The sequence below is a fragment of the Microplitis mediator genome, chromosome 7 (genome assembly GCF_029852145.1).
Source record: "Microplitis mediator isolate UGA2020A chromosome 7, iyMicMedi2.1, whole genome shotgun sequence".
Classification (NCBI taxonomy): domain Eukaryota; kingdom Metazoa; phylum Arthropoda; class Insecta; order Hymenoptera; family Braconidae; genus Microplitis; species Microplitis mediator.
The window spans coordinates 10,004,146-10,021,000 of record NC_079975.1 but is presented as its reverse complement, the minus strand read 5'-3'; positions in this window follow the sequence as shown (position 1 = coordinate 10,021,000).

The following is a 16,855-nucleotide window of genomic DNA, read 5'->3' as shown; positions in this document are numbered from 1 at the left end:
ATCCATGTGACAATTTTCATCACAAGTTGCTGGTCGGGATACTGATCACAATAAATCTTTTGATAGATACTAGATAGACTTGCACAAGATAACATACAAAAGACAATTCTGTGACAATTTGTACATAATTTTGAGGAAAAGACGATTTCAGATATCTTACACATGACTTGATAAAATCTTACGCATTTCTAGAGAAAATTTCGGACCAGAAATTTCTTAAAGATTTTTTTTCTTGGTTGCACTATACAAAAGTTCTTGCATTAAAAGAATATAGTATACCAGTATATATACTTATTTCGAGAAAATGTATTTTTTTTCAAACAAAAAAATGCAATACTGCTGCAAAAAACTAACGCATATTGTTTTAAATTAACTATCTCTTATATTAAGAAATAAAAACTCTTGAAACAAGTTAAAAATTTTTCAATTTAAGCGTAAAAATATGTTGACTTGAGAAAAAAATTTTAATTCGAGATAATTATTTACTTGGTGCAAGATCATTTTGATTTTCCGAATCGTTAAAAAGAAAATTCTTGAATTAAGAATATTTTTCTTAATTTAAGTTAAATGTTTTTTCTGTATAGTCTCTTTAAGTCTCGTGTTAGGAGACTTAATATTTGCTGAAAAATTTCACAGTCTGTAAGTTGTCTCTGTAAGTCTCGTGTTGAAAAATTTTACAGTCTGAGTCTTCCGTAGTCTCTAAATAAGAAATTTTGGGAGACTCAAAGAGAGCATGTGAAACACGATTGACTGCTAGTCTCTAAGTTGAAAGTTCAGAAAGACTTAAGGAAATTCGGAGAGACTCAGCAAGGATCTGTGAGCCTTCTAAAGACTCTCAGAGACTCCGACAGACTTGCATTTTTCATCTCAGGATTCCATCAGTATTTGCATTAAGATTCACAGTCAAAGACAGACAATTAGATCGCTAGTTCCCAAGTTTGCTTGATATTTCAATAAGATAACAGTGTAGGTATTTATCTTATTTTATTGAGTAGTAAATTAGTAACAGAGTACATATAGATTTATAAATAGATAAGTTAAATAAAAGTAAATAGTTAAGGTATAATATTTGTTAACTATATATAACTGTGAAGTATCGTATATATTTTTACAAGTCAAGAGTCCATCATATTATATTCAGGTGTCAAACTCATTCAGTCATACTAAGTTAGTATTGTTACCTCCTGTCGTTTCTTGTTTTCACCAAGTGTTGAAGACTGAGTATAACCGATGGATCAGTAGAATAGACTGGAATGAAATAGAAGACAAGGCCAGAAGTAAATGAATAGAGAAACAGACAACAGTATGGAGTTTTGCCGGAGGCTTAGGCTAATCCAAAATCCGGATTATCAGTCGACTCAGCTGGTTCACCACATATAACACATACTCGTGGTACGACTAAACGTGGTTATAAACTTCCAGGAAATTACATTCAGGTATGAGGCTCATGACCTCACATCAACACTCCCGTCTTTTAATAAATTATAAGAAGAAAATAAAATTTTTAAATTCGAATGACGACAACGTATAAACATTACATTCGTCAATCCATCATACATTATTATTATTATATGATAAATTATGCATATAACTTTTAAATGACCGTTATTAAATAAAAAAATATCTAATAGAGATGTAAGCAATATTTTATTGCAAATATTTCACACTCCTGTCTTCGCGGTTTCATTTTTGTCCAAGATATTGATTAAAATATTTCTAAAATCATTTAAAATAGATTTTGTTTAATAAAATTTTTATAAAAACACGTTATATATTTTGCTTTTGCTCTACAATTTTCGATAATTTTTTCCTCGACAACAACCTCTACTAATTTGTCTATTATTTTATTTTTATACTGTCCAAAGCAGTGGCAAGCAAAAATACGCATTTGCTATTTAAAATATAAAACTATCTCGTATTCAAATTGCCCTAATCTTAAACTCTTAGCCATGCAGCCGAGATAAACGGTTTCCTTTAAGATGATTATACCTTTTTATAATATCGATTGATGAATAATGTGAAATAAAAAATAAAAATTTTTTTTTTTTATGTAGCGATAGCCTCAAAATTTTCACCTTAGCTGATATTTCGATGCACTGTAAAAAATTTGCGGAGTGAACGTGGAGTACATCTGGAGTTGATGAATTTTTATTTATTTAATCCCCTAGGAGTGAAATACACTCCAATTAGGAATTTATTATAATATTAAAACTCCGGATCGGAGTGAACGAGGGTTGAAATAAAATCCACATTACTCCGAAATTACTCCTCTGAAAAATCTCCCTTTTTACTCTATATGCAGAGTGATTTTTTTAAAAACTCTACAGCGATTTTTACTAATTTGTATTTTGAGAGTGTTCGAAATTTTTTTACTATACCACATGGTAATTTTATCAAAAATCTTTTAAATTTGAGTTCATTCGGAAATATTCGGCTCTTTTAGTTCGTTCTAGTACTGATAGATTAGAATTAATTACCTGAAGTATTGAGACGTAAGCGAGCATCTCTATGTTCAACATCTTGTGAATTTTTTTTTGTATTATATAGTTGTATTTGAATACTTATGAAGTTTTGGATAACCCAGAGAAGAAAGTACCACGGGCCCAGGTTTGGCCCAACTTTGTAGAACCTTGGGCCAAGACAGGGGAACCCAGTTATGGCCCAAGCTCGGGTAATCATTGTAACGGCCAGGACTGAGTACCCGATCGTGAGCCAAGCATGGGCCAATATAATCCTGCATGGGAAATTTAGTTTCCAGCTTTTTTTTCAGTTACAATTATTTCATAATTTATTGCTTTTATTTTATTTTTTACGAATGATTTACTATCAGTAATTTTTACTATAATTCCGTATTGTCCTCATGCTATACTATTACACTCTAAAATCAAGTGTGAGGTCGAAATCAACACACTTGCCTAATAACATTGAAACGCCATAAGCAATCTATAGATATTTAACGCACCGTGGAATGTGTTTCAAGTGACTACAAAAAACTATAGTTTTGCTTATGGCGTTAAATATGGAACACATTGAACGTGTGTTAAAATAGTAAACTCGTTACACACTTGGTTTTAGAGTGTATACTATTTCTATAAATTTTCGATGTAAAAAATACCGTAAAATTCTCTGACTGCAGAACTCTGAGTGATGGAGTGGATTCGGATTTAAATAAAATCCGTATTCGTTCCGGATTCTCTCCAGGTTTTTTGCAGTGTGTAATGTTTATGTTTACATATTATCGTCAGAAGAATATTTGACACGTATACAAAACACTTTTACTTGGACGAATTGAAGTAGTATAGCTGAGACTTGTGTGTTGTGTGATATGCCACCATGAGAGCAAACTGCGTGGGGGATTGCGCGGCTTCAGTTGAGGGGAGCAAGTGGTCCACGGAGTGGTTTATATGGGGGTGTATAGGGCATTGTTGTATATAAATAGGTTTGGCGAGTTAGGGGTTGCCGAGTTATCCCAGGGGAACTGCACATGTCCGCATCGATTATACTGCCCCACCTCCTTTATTTCTTTTCTTTTCTTTTATTTTATTTTTTATCCCTTACTCTTTTATACTCATTCTCGTCGACCAGTCCGGTTTATCTCATTCATTCTCGCTACACTGAGGTCAAAACAAGAGCATTCTCTTCGATTTTTTTTTCCCTTTTTTCATCCCTCTTTTACATGTTTTTCACGATATTTCGCTACTTTTCTTTAGAGTTATACAAACCAAGATAGTTATTGTTATTGTTAAATTTAGTTTTTTTTCTCTCTCTCTCTCTCTTTCGCTCTTTGTATCTGCAAGCTGCAATAAGCCATATATATACCACGTTATTTTCGAGCCATTTGCTCTGTAAAGCCTGATACAATCTTGACACAAGCCACCAGCATTGAAAAATCCACAGTACACTTGACAATTTATATTAATTGTGTATTTCAATGCTTGTAATCGTGTAATCGAGTGTTATATATTTGCTCAATTTCGTATACATAAATACATTTTTTTCTCGATTGTTACCAAAATTTTTATTTCTTCTTCAACATCCTTTAAATTTTTGTAATCATTAATTTTATATTATCATGAAATGAAAATTTGAATAGTAATTTTTTTATTTTTTTTAGTAAACAATTTACGGACATGAAATGTGCTTATATTTTTAAAACTAAAAATTTAGTTTTGTGATAAAAAAAAAGTTTCATCTAATTTTCATTTCATATTGTATAAAATTTATGATTATTTACATCTAATATTTTTTCATAAAATATGTACACTATTTTATTCTTTCTTCGACTGCTTTCTATAAGAGCAAAATAATATTTTTTTAATTACACTATTAGTATGTACGTTAACCAAAAAGCTCTTTGATTTGTTGATAATTTGTATACATACAATATAGGAAAAAGGCGCACCCTTTCTACGTGTCCGCGGGCAAAACGGGATCGGGTGGGGAATAAAACGTATCATCCCAAATATATGGTAAAATTTTTTTTTTTCCAAAATTGTTTTTACTCTTCATTTACAACTTTTGCCATTATTTTTATACAATTTTGAGTGTCCCAAAATTTTTTTCAAGAATTGTTCAGTCATTTTTATTTTTTAAGTTATGGCAATTATATGTTGGTTTAATTAATTCAAATAGAAGTAAAAAGCAAAGAGATTCACCGTATTCAAATGCACACAAATCCAATATTTTCATAGCGGTCCCGATTTGCCCATCGTTTGCTTATACATTTTTTAAAATAAAAGTAACTAATAATTTAATGTAAACAAAATTCAAAACGTACAAATTGAAAAATTCTACTATGAAGTGATAGTTATTTTTTCACGCAGAGAATTTTTAAGTGAATATTACCCATAAAATTTGGTACTGTAAAGACATCTAGCCAATAACTAAATTTTTACTATGTTGTTAGTAGAAATTGCACTTCATTTACATGCTATCGAGTACTATATTTTACAATGTACATGGGAGAAATTTAGATATTTACATGTCCTCACAGTATCGAACTTTTTAGGTAATTTTTACTAAAAATTTATCTGCGTGCAGCTGACAACTATTTTCGATAAAAATCTAATTTGTTACAATTTCAGTTTTCAAATCTTAATGACGAATAAATAATCCGTAGCAATAAATATTATTTTATGTTTTAATGTGAGTGTAATTCATAAAAAACTTGAGGTGTCAGCCATTAAATATTTGAATTTATTAAAAACTCAAGATTTTATTTATTTATTAACTCGGTTATTAAAAACTAAATATTAATAAACTGACACTTAATCTCATTAGCTTCTTTTTTAATAATATAAATAATACTTTCTCATGTAGTGAAATTAACTCCACTAATGAAAGGAATGAATAAATAAAAACTTTCCTACCGCACATTAATTCTGTTTCACTCTGCAAATTTTTTACCGTGAATTGAAAAAAAAAATTAAAAAAAAAAAAATATCTATAACTAGGTGGTTTTTATTCTAAGAATAACATTAATTAAGAAAACATATGGAAAATATTATAAAGATGAAGTTTATATTTGGTTCTATAAATATAAATTAAATATGAATTTATATAAGTACGAGTCAAGTGGGTGTTGTATACAGTAAACATTTATAATTGATGAAGAAAATGACCCCTTGCAGACATTAAAACAAGTTTTGCTCCCTGTCTCTTTATTTCTTTTTCCTGGGACTACCCTCCTACACACTTTATACCCTTGAATGCTTCCTCTTTCCGTATCGAACTACCCTCGATCATAAGAGAAATGCTCAAGTGTATACACTGGTACATTGTGTACATTATGCGCGCGACATGCGTGAACCATTAACTGCGTAGGGGATGAAATACGAATTAGCTACAAAATGTTCTTACGTAATTTTCAGCCTAGTGATCTGACTAAAATTAATACACATTAAAAATAAACTGATACACTTGCAGAATTTTACGGTATTTTTTGCATTGAAAATTTATAGAAACATTACTAAAATAGTAGTAGCATGAGGACAGTAGGAAATTATAGTAAAAATTACTGATAACATGAAAATTTTTTAAATATACCGAATTTACAATGTACATTGTAATTTTGACAACTAGATTATATTTCATTTTATAAATTTTTACTAGACGCATCGTAATTGATTATGCTAAATTAGAATATTCAGTAAAATATTCGAAAAAAATGAAAATGAATTTTTGAATTGTACTTTTATTTTAATTTATTAATCAATTGTTATTATAGTAATTTTCATAGTTTCCGAAAAAATGTATAAAACAAACTTTTTCGGAAGATTTTCATCATTAGAGTGACGTAATTATTCTAAACGTAATTAGAAAAGTAAAATTCGGTTACTGCTACCCACCCTCAATTCTAAGCCATCAGCGCACTAGAATGAACGAAAAGAGCCGAATATTTCCGAACGAACTCGAATTAAAAAAATTTTTGATAAAATTACCATGCTGTGTTGCACAAAGTCTCGAAAAAGTTGAAATTTTCACATTTGAATTGACAAATTTACTGTTGGGCCTAGTTTTTTTTGTCATTTTTTATTGTAAATATTTAAATTAAGTATTAGATCTTTTGATCAGTCAGAAATGTTACCACGTGGTACAGTAAACAGAGTTGTCTTTTAGAGTATATTGTAATAAAATTTTAGTAAAAATTACGGGAACAAATAGTATAATACTCAAGAATATCGAGCTGTCCCACCGTTACCTAATATTTTTGGGTAATTTCTATTATGAAATTGTCTACATATATATTTTTCACACAATTATAAACGATAAAATAAAATAATAATAATAAACATTTAATCGGGATAAAATGCATGATAAGACCAGAGTAAGTGTTTTGAAAATTACCACATGTTCATATCGCGTGCCGTTCGGTCGCAGTAGGCCGCTAAAAGAATGACAGCTCGCGTGTAAAGCAAATCTGGACATACACCCGACGTGATCTTATAAAATTAGGTATAGGGATGACGAAAGCGTGAACACGTTGCAATGATATGCACGACACGTCAGCACGTTAAAGCATACAACCAATGAGATACGCCCACCATCTGTCCTCTTTTTATGTCACTATTCCGGCGACCCCTTTTGATCATCGCCACCCCGTTGCGATAGCTTTATATATATGTATGCGGTTGTTAACTTAATGTATAAAATTTATATTTAAAGATATCAGCCACTTGCAATTCGCAACTGTTTTGATATTTTTGTGATGTCAAGATAGAGATTTTCATAAATTATTTCAATTTATTATGAATATTAATTAAATATAAGACAAAAAAAAAAATTTTATTTAAAATTAACAAATGAGAAACAAAAAGAAATTCCTGACGTGACGATTTTATAATAAAATTGTCAAAACATAAAAATGTACAACAAAGTAGCTTTCAATACGTTCTGACAACAATTGTCCTGTAACATTGTAACGAGAATGACATATAAAACACAAGGGTCTTGAACGCATTTATAGAGGCAGAAAAACGTGGAACAGGTGTCTGGGGAAAAAGTGGGTGTGCCAAATAAAAGAATCTACCAGTCGGGATAGGTCGCAAGGGTGAATATCATATCGTCACTTTATGGTACATTATGGTAACGTCGCTTGGGTGTTGGAAAAACGAGGGTAGAATTTATAAGTAGGCGTTTGGAGTTACATTGGCTATTGAGAAAAATATGTGTATGGTATTGTGCACAGATTTCTGCTGGTACGATGTCAATTAAAGTTCCTGCTTATATTTTGTTACAAGTTTTATAGCTTAAATTGTATTTTATCTTCATACATATACACGGAAAGAAAATTATGGCAGCGGTTCCCATAACTTTGTGAAATTTTTTCCTATACCATCATAGGAATTACGACCATAAATTATGGGAGTGGTTCCTATAATTATAGGAATGATTCCCATAATTATAGGAATAGTTCCTATAATTATGGGAATGATACCCATAACACTATAGGAATGGTTCCTATAATTATAGGAATGGTTCCTATAATTTATAGGAATACTTTCTATAATATTATGGGAATCATTCCTATAATTTATTGGAATGGTTCCTATAATTTATAGGAACCATTCCCATAAATTATAGGAACCATTCCCATAATATTATGGGAATGGTTCCTATAATATTACGGGAACTATTATGGTTCCTATAATAGTATGGGAACTATTCCCATAATATTATGGGAATGATTCCCATAATGCAATCGGAATGGTTCCTATACCATTATGGGAATCATTCCCATAATATTATGGGAATAGTTCCCATACTATTATAGGAATCATTCCTATAATATTATGGGAATGGTTCCGATATTATCATGAAAAAATTAATTTAAATAAGTGTGGTAATCACTTCTACAATACACAGAAATATTATTAAACATAAAAACAAAAATTCAAACATTAAAAAAAAAATCGAATTTGGCAAAAAAACCTTAAAAATTTTTAATAAGAATTTTTTGTCAGCACAAAACATTTAAGAAAATTTAAATTTTGGGAAATTTCTACACTACACGGAAAAAAATTAATCGTGAATGCAACATGATGCAGTCTTGGTAAATAAACATGATGAAATGATGTTGCATTCACATGATTTGTCATGTTGCATTCACATGATAATCATGTTGCGGTAACATGAGAAAAATCATGTTGCATTCACATGATTTGTCATGTTGCATTCACATGATAATCATGTTGCGGTAACATGAGAAGATCATGTTGCATTCACATGATTATCTCATGTTACCGCAACATGATTATCATGTGAATGCAACATGACAAATCATGTGAATGCAACATGATTTTTCTCATGTTACCGCAACATGATTATCATGTGAATGCAACATGACAAATCATGTGAATGCCACATGATTTTCTCATGTTACCGCAACATGACTATCATGTGAATGCAACATGACAAATCATGTGAATGCAATATCATTTCATCATGTTTATTTACCAAGACTGCATCATGTTGCATTCACGATTAATTTTTTTCCGTGTATTGTGCAAAAAAAAAAATTTTATGATATTATAGGGATGGTTCCCATAACATTATGGGAATAGTTCCCATAATATTATAGGAATAGTTCCTATACCAATATGAGAATCATTCCCATAATAGTATGGGAATGGTTCCCATAACGATATGGGAATGGTTCCTATAATACTATGGGAATGGTTCCCAAATGGTATGGGAATCATTCCCATATCATTATGGCAACCATTCCCATATCATTATGGGAACTATTCTCATACTATTATGGGGATGGTTCCCATAATATATGGGAACCATTCCTATAGTAGTATAGGTACTATTCCCATACCATTATGGGAACCATTCCCATAATGCATAGGAAAACTTCCCATAAATTTCTTTCCGTGTAGAGACTGGGAAATAACAATTCACCAAAGCGAGTAATTTTTTTTTAGCAACAGTAAAAAATGTTTTCATTTAATTGAAACAAATTTATAATTATTTTATAATAATAAAAAAATTTTTTTTTTTAGAGCAAGGTGACCACTACAAAATTTTTGCTGTGAAAATGGTCCCCGAGGACTTTACACGGTGTCCTCGGTATGAATTGACGATGTGAGACTTTTTCGGCGTGAAATATCAAGCGTTGCCCGTACGGAAAAAAACTTATCAGCACTAATGGGAAACACTAATGCTTTAGTTCCTTCGAGCACTAATGTTTTAGTGCCATTAATTAGTACTTTTAGTGTCATTAGTGCGTTTACCCATGCAGGAGCTGCCAGAGTTGAACGATGGGGCCCTACTTCGCCCTGCACTAATGAACCTGGCTTTGGCACACCTATATTGGCCCATGCTTGGCTCAATATTGGGTACTCAGTCCTGGCCGTTACAATGATTACCCGAGCTTGGGCCATAACTGGGTTTCCCTGTCTAGGCCATTTAATGGCAACCCAGGCTTGGGCCCGTGGTACTTTTCTCTCTGGGTAGTGTCATTAGTGTGTTTTATGCCGTTAATTTCACAGTAGAGTACATGGCAAGATTGGAACCCGACTGGTTACTGTTCTGCACCCAACTCAGTACGGTGCAGAACAGTAATCATTCGGGTTCTAATTTTTCCGTGTAGTATCGACTATTTGGATTACTAATGAACACTATTGGAACCTGGTCAGCACTTATCACTTCCAGTAATATTGAACGATTCAATAATCAGACTACTAACGATTACTAATGGAACGCTATATTTAACACTACTCTCTTTCAATATTGCAGCCAGACTCAGTATTTGGAGTACTACTGATCACAAATACAACAGTAATCACTTACAACAATATTGCAAGATTCATTAGCCAGAATACTAATGAACACTAAATAGAACATTATTCAAAACTAATCACTTCCAATAGTGTTGTAAGATTTATTAGTCGAAGTACTAATAAACACTAATACAACACTATCTAACACTAATGACGTCCAATAGTGTTGTAAGATTCACTAACCAGAGTATACTCATGGTCACTAATGATCACTAATAAAACACTTATCAACACTAATGAATTTTCGATAGTGTTCATAAGTGTTCATTAGTTTTTTCCGTAAGGGTGTATTTTTAACACGTGGTGTGAGTGTTATCTTTCACACCGTTCAGAGTTACACTGTAAAAAAATTTTGGATTCGGTGTAGCGTAAATGATTCGGTATAAAAATTACACCAAATATCGTGTTAAATTTAGGCGGTGCGAATTAAAAACTTTTACACCGTCAAACGTGTAAATTTAATATTTAAATAAAATCAATTTTGTTATTGTTTAAATTATTTAAAAATGTTCGATGATCATTTGTTGCACATTGATCAAAATTTTAACGAGTAACACGGTACGGTGTAAAAAAAAGAAGATTACACCGTGTTAAAAGTGCTAAAATTACGGCTGTGTAAAGTCCTCGAGGGCCATTTTTACACTAAAATTTTTTATAGTGTATTAGCTCAAAACTCATACATTGTCCGATCATATGATTTTATAGTTTAAAATAACTTAATAACAGTTTTTAATGTCAAAATTAATTAATTTAACTTTAACTTCAAAAATCATCAACTTTTTTTAATAATGATAAAAAAAAAAATACAATCAATAGCTGAACCAATGAAAAACACAATGCCAAGTATTTATAATTGAACAAATAATTCATTACAAGTAACATTGTGTTCATTAATCGAATGTAAATTAAGTACAAACTAACAGTATACACATAAACCTTTGCCATTAATATTCGTACGACCTTTAAAGTTGATAAATTAACAATTCTATTAACATAAGTATTTTTGTTTTGATATGATATTAATTAAAAACTAAGATACTTATTAGAATAGAATTTATAAATTTCTATAAAAGTATATTCTTTACTATTATCTCGCCCAAGTTTTTGATTGTATGTCTGTTAAAGTAACATTTACACCATTGGTGGTGTAATCGTTCTAATTCACACGGCCAAAAATTTAACACCGTAGGTCGTGTAACTTTCATACCGCCACTGTTGAAAATTTTCACTCTAAATTATTCACATCACACCGTGGACTCAGAATTTTTTTCAGTATACCTTAAAATTACAAAAAAATTATCTCATTTTACCTTGGATATTTTGTTCTGCTCCTATCTCATAAATTTCGAATAAATTTACAAATAATTTTTTTTTATCAAATTTTTGGGTTATTTGGGCCACCGTGCCCTAGTCTCCCCTATACATTCAGCAATTTGTAAAATTATTTTCGGTATAGTAAGTATCTAAGATTAATTAAGGAATATTTATGTAAAATGTATATAATTATTTGTATACTATAATTTTTTAAAGATAATTTATTAGTGAAGATTAATAAATATTATTTTAATAAAATTTGTTGATAAAATTATTAATACATACGATGAAAAAATTGAATAAAACATAAAGAACTATTATCATAGTATTATACATGATATACGAAAAGCAAGAAGTTTCTCAAGACGGATCTCCAATAAATCATCGAAAAATTTGCCGTCGGACATAAACTAGAACTCAAAAAAACTTGTACCATACAATTATTTAATTTCCGATAAACATCGACGAATTTAAAAAGCTTTATTCAGGCCTTACAAAACCCTTCTTGAAATCTTCCTTTGTTCTCTTTTTTAATCTTAACTTTTTTCCGATATATTCCCGCGGTGGATATATCAGCCGAAATCGCGCAAGGCTCTCACAGTCTTGTAGATCGAATATACTCAACACAATATCTATACATATACTTGAGAGAAAGTGGAGTAATATTCCAACTACCCATTATAAATATATATAAATATAATATAAACACATTAAAAATGTATCAATAAAATATTTTAAATGTTATAATAAATCTCCAATTATATATATTTATACATTAAATATTCCTCATAGTACAAAAGACATTAACTCTTCCGGGTTTCGATAAAATATATAAATCATAAATCATCTGAACGTTTAACATTAATGAAAGTTATGTAACCAACACGATATTTTTATTCTTTTAAATTTTTTATTACATGAAAAAAATTTTTCATTATTGTCATCAATTTTGGATTCGAAATATATGTAAGTTGAAAAATAATTATTGAACTTTTGGCAAGATATAGAAATTTTTTCCTCAGTTCCAAGTATCAATTATGTTCATTTTAATGTACCAGAGTCATTAATTACTCAGATACATATATACGGATTGATGTTTTGTAAAGGTATCAAGCTTCTAAATTAAAGTTTAAATTTTCAATGGAAGTTTTTCTTGATAACTAGTATTTAAATATCACATACTTGTAAATACTATAGCAGAAAATACTGAAATTGTAAAATGAAACAGAAAGGAACGAGAGAAGGGAAAGAGCTTATGAACCAGGCGAAAGGGGGTCCAGCTGACCCTGTGGCCTGGCACGCACCCGGGCTGTATCTCCAGGGTCTGACTCCCGTATACTTTCTTGTATCTCGCCAGAAGGTAACTCTGGCTACGAGCGAAAAGCCTCCGGGTCCACCTCCTCAAACCTATACTTATCCACCTCTTCGTCCTTTTCCTTAATCTCCTCCCGCGCCGCCTTCTCCTCCTCCTTTTCCTCCTTCTCCTCGTTTTCGTTCATATCCTCATTCTCTTACTAATACTATCACCACAATCGACACAACCAACACCATCATCTGTATACTGTATCATCATTCAACACAGCATCACAACTACATCAGTGCATATATATCCAGCATCAAAACTAAGTTGTATATCCAACGTCACCGTATACTTACTGACCGTGGCCAAGTTGCCTGTGCATAGGGTGTATTATTATTATCCGACATTATCTGTAATTCTGAAGCGGCCAGGAAGCCCACTTAGAAATTGTGATAGCCCCCGTGATTAAATCCCCAGTCCGCAACTTTTATATACAAAAAAAAAACAATATATATATATATATATTTATCGTAGACTTGAAACTGATATTTCTTCTACTCCAGGTCTCATCTGTTATTTATGATTTTTATATTATTTCTTTTTTTATATATTTATTTATTATTATCAATTATGATTTGAAAACTTAATTTATTTGTGTACAGTACAAGTGTATTAAGAAAAAAATCTTTATCATAAGTAAAGGTATAGCCAAAAAAAAAAAATAAGAATCCTGATTTTCATAAGTTATTTTAAGTTTGAAAAATATGAAGTCACTGTGAAAAATAATTTGTAAATTCAAATAAATCATAAACATTATGGAAAATTTTTTGGATTAATAAGAAGTATATGCTGAATAACATGCATATTTATTAAAATATATTATTATCACATAACAATAAAATATTTACTTGAATCTACAATTCATTTTTTTCCGTGCATTAATTAAAACTTTGATAATAGCTTAAAATATTATTTTGAAAAGATTATATTTTATTATTTGCAAAATTATTAAAAATAATAAAAAACGTATTTAAATTTTAAATTTTAAATAATAAATTTATACAAAAGACCACTTTCTATATTAAATCAAGATAAATTCACCGCGACAAATAAATCACGTGCTACGTAATATTTTATCGAACTCAAAAATGACGTTATACATACATATATATGTTCCGGAAGTACTATAATAATTGGGTTATTAAAAAAAATTTTTTTGTTCTCAATATCGAACCTCGAGAGTTCTCTTCAAGAGCATCCGGTATTGATCTATATAAGATAATACAAAACATTTAGGACCGGTTTTAAGACCGATAGATCAGGTGAATCGATCACAAGTTAGAAAAGTCGAAGCTGTTACAAAAGTTCAAGCCATGCGCGAATAAGAATACGGATAAAAATAAATATAAATAAAAATAAACGGGAAGGTGGTAAAATTAATAATATGCACACAGTGAAAAATATTGAGTGTATTAGTTAAAATTTTTTGTGTTAAATCAACAGATTTCACTACGTTACTTAAAAATTTTAAATCGATCTACTATATTTTATTTTATGTATTTATTTATTTATTCATTTATTTATACTTATACTATATAACACTTCAAAAGTGTTCCGGAGTTTAAAAAAATTACTCTGCTTACGGAGTAAATGGGGAGTTTGCTTTTTCATCTGAGTGATTTTGGAGTGATCTGGATTTTATTCCAATCTGCATTCACTCCGATTCGGAGTTTTAATATTAAAATAAACACCATTTGTATAGGAGTGAATTTCACTCCCAGGAGATTAAATAAATAAACAGTTATTCGCTCCGGATTTACTCCGATCATTTTTTACAGTGTATTCACAATTGGTACGAAATGTTACGTAATTTTTTTTAAATCTCGACTCTGATAAAAACATTGTTTACTATAAAAAAAATAGTTGAATGTTCCCGTGTAAAAAAAATTTTTGTTCATAATGAATTTAGATTTGAATTTCATGACGAAACTCAGATCATGACACAAATATGACTTTCATCATGAATTTACTCCAAATTTTCGTCTAGTAAACCCGAATCAATTCTAAATTAATTTATTCTGTCTTCGAATTAGACTTGGGATGATTTCGATAGAAACTTGACTGAATTTTTACCTTTTGTCAAATTCATCGATTAGAAATCGCCAATAAATTTCTCCTATCAAGTACTTGATTTACGAAAATTAGTTTCGATTGTAAAAATAATTTGGTGAATAAACTTCGGATCGCTTAAATAAAAATTCGACGGAGTCATAATTTTGTCATGATTAAAGTTGTTGATACAAATTCATGATGAAAGTCATATTTGTGTCACGATCTGAGTTTCGGAATGAAATTCAGATCTAAATTAATTATGAATAAAATTTTTTTACACGGGTTAAGTAATAATTGTTGTCACTTTTGATAGCCTCAAAATAATGTATAAATCATATTTAATGTATATCTAAGTATGGTACAAAAATAAAATGTATAAGAACATTTTTTCGTGTCGCCACTGATATTTAAAACGTGTTGACTTTACTTCTCGTCTTACCCGAATTTCGTGTTTAAATTTAAACACAAATTTATTGTGTAAAATTAAACACAAATATTCTGTGTTAATAAATAATAAAAATATTGTGTGGACCGTTTCTAACACACAGGTTATGTTGATTTTAACACAAAATTTTTTACTGTGCAAGCATTTATGTGGCAAGTCAGGTTGAATAACGTTTTTATATTAAGGATCATCTTATGGCCATAAGATATGAGAGTATATTTTGAGATCCATGTCCATGCTCGAAACTGCACACTACCCCTCGAAGCCTGAAGGCATAACAGTAGGCACACGGCCGGCCCCAAGATGCTACTTCGGTAATAGCCAACCGATTATAACTGAAAAAGTCAAAAACCATTTATGCACCTTGAACCATACAGCCAGCTAATATATATACGGTCCATGATGTATATAGCAAAGCCTCAGGCTTCCAAGTCCCACCACACCCAGCAAGGTCACCATAACCATCAGCACCACTACGTACCACAACTCTATCAAGATCCTCATCAGGACACTCTATACACCCAACAATAAAAAGATGATGCAGAAGAATACACTATTATAAAAATAGTGATGTATATCTGATAGATAGGTATATATAGTCTGCATATATACTTTGGCTTTGGATTATCATCATAGACTCCCCAGTCAGTCTCATTCAGGGCTTGGCGTGATGCTACTGAAAAGTGCTCCGGGGTCCTGGAAAGTGCTACTGTACGTGACGAAAGAAGGCGTGCCACCTTTAAGTATTACTCTGTGGCTTATTTTAAATTTATTTATTTATTTTGCCATTAATGCAAATAAATACAATCTGTAATATTTAGATCTTTTTTTTTTTTTATTTTTATTTAAAGATGAAATTTAAATGCTGATGTTTTTCTTATGTAAATGTCACAATATATATGAGACTGAGTTTTGAAAAGACTTATCGTGAGTCTTAAAGGACTTTTTAAAGAAAAAAAAAAAAAATTGTGTTCATGAGATGAGAGATAGATGTCAAGAACTCAATCATCCGGAGGATTAAGAGTGACAGCAGTAGTTTTTATACAAGAAAAAAAATGTAAATCTGTAATTGCAAACTCAATTTATGGAAAATTTTTATTTTAATAATTATACTGTAGAATTTTTTTACTATTTTTAATCAAATTATGATTATTAATAAATAATTAATAAATTATGGCGATACAGTTGCTACGTATCATGTAATAATGGCCTTACTCCAGAAAATTTGTTTGCTACAGGCGCAGTTCATAACATGGATGAATTTATTTCAAATTCCATTCTTTGTTTTTTTGCAAAAAGTTAATTAATTATTTTGCAGAATCCCATATAGACTTGAAAACAATAATTCAAAATTGTATAAAAGTCATAATTATATGTTTTAGAGACAAAATATATTTG